The 1,299-nt window shown below is 42.3% G+C and overlaps 1 pseudogene; it reads right to left on the bottom strand.

Annotated features, from left to right (window-relative positions):
* Positions 1-669: 669 nt before the first annotated feature.
* Positions 670-1,011, bottom strand: LOC118636406 (annotated as a pseudogene).
* Positions 1,012-1,299: the final 288 nt, after the last annotated feature.

A 1,299-nucleotide genomic window follows, 5' to 3' on the forward strand; every position in this document is an offset into this window, starting at 1 on the left:
TTGCAAGCTCCACAGTTAGCTACATTACTGACATATCAGTTTGAAATTTATTCCCTCATCAAAAGTTTAACTATGATAGAAGGTTGGACTCACATTCTGGTGTTTGGACATCAATTAGGTACGATATGTCTGGTGAAAAACAGGTTGGTGGCAAGTCAGATGTCCTTATCACCTCACTGGTGGGAATGTGCTGCTCTAAGCTTCACCTGCCTAGCCAGGTTGGAGGTCTTTGATTACTGAAGGCTCCCTCTAGTGGCACAGATGCTGTTGTTGACTTACCCCATCCTGTTTTAGATTCACCTAATGCTGTTCAGGTGTTGACATTCTCTGAGGGCAGAGAACTCTGCAGAGGAGCTTCTGGCCAGACATAGCCCTCTGTGATCTTGGGGCTCTGGGATTGGCTGAAACATAACCCTATTTCTTTGTTTCAGGCTGGACACTGTCAGGAACCTACTGCTTAACCTCTGTTTAGATGAGGGACTTCAAGACTAGACAGCATGGCTCTTCAGTTTATTGCATGACGGGGTTACACTAGTTGAAGTTAAAAGCAGACCCCTAATGGTTATATTATACAAACTGTGAGGTTTTTAAACTTGTGACAAGAGAAAGAAGGGGAATTCTACTCATTGCAAGGAAATCCCCACTTAAGCTTCAATGAGCCAAAAGCACTTAAAACACATGAACCTTCAGCTGGTGTCCTTAGTCAGTCCAATCTCTGTGAGGGACTGGCATTATGTTCTTATGCCAGTCATCCTGTAGCAGAATTACTTCCCCATATTTTGGATGCTCAATTTACCATTACAGGCAAATTTATCTTTAAATGCCTTCACTAGTTTATTTTTATCATAATCATCAGCGATCCCATGGACAGCAGTAAAAGTCTTCCTGCTCTTTCACAGATGAAATCTTATATGAATATATATAATCCTCAGTGCCAGCAGGAGGCAGATCATCACACTTACTTGCATAAGCAAAGTGGTCAAAAGAGTGAAGGTTCTGGATAGTGGACATACTGTACAATGATACAAGTTCTTTTTCTCAGTGGAATGGCCTGTGGAGGGCTCCAGGGGGAGAAGCTCAGGGTGGAGCCTCAGGAAGCCAGGGAGCTCAGAAAGGGGGCTCCTTAGTCCTTGTGGTTGCTCAGTGATTGTATGCTCTTTTATTTTTGAATATTGTTTATCTGTGCCTTCTTTCTTATTCAGCCTAAACAAACATGTGTTGGTTTCCTCTCAAAAAGTAAAAGTCCAGGACCACATGGCTTCACAAGTAAATTTTACCAAACAGTCAAAGATTTTATGC

This window comes from Molossus molossus, unplaced genomic scaffold (genome assembly GCF_014108415.1).
Source record: "Molossus molossus isolate mMolMol1 unplaced genomic scaffold, mMolMol1.p scaffold_m16_p_2, whole genome shotgun sequence".
NCBI classification, from domain to species: domain Eukaryota; kingdom Metazoa; phylum Chordata; class Mammalia; order Chiroptera; family Molossidae; genus Molossus; species Molossus molossus.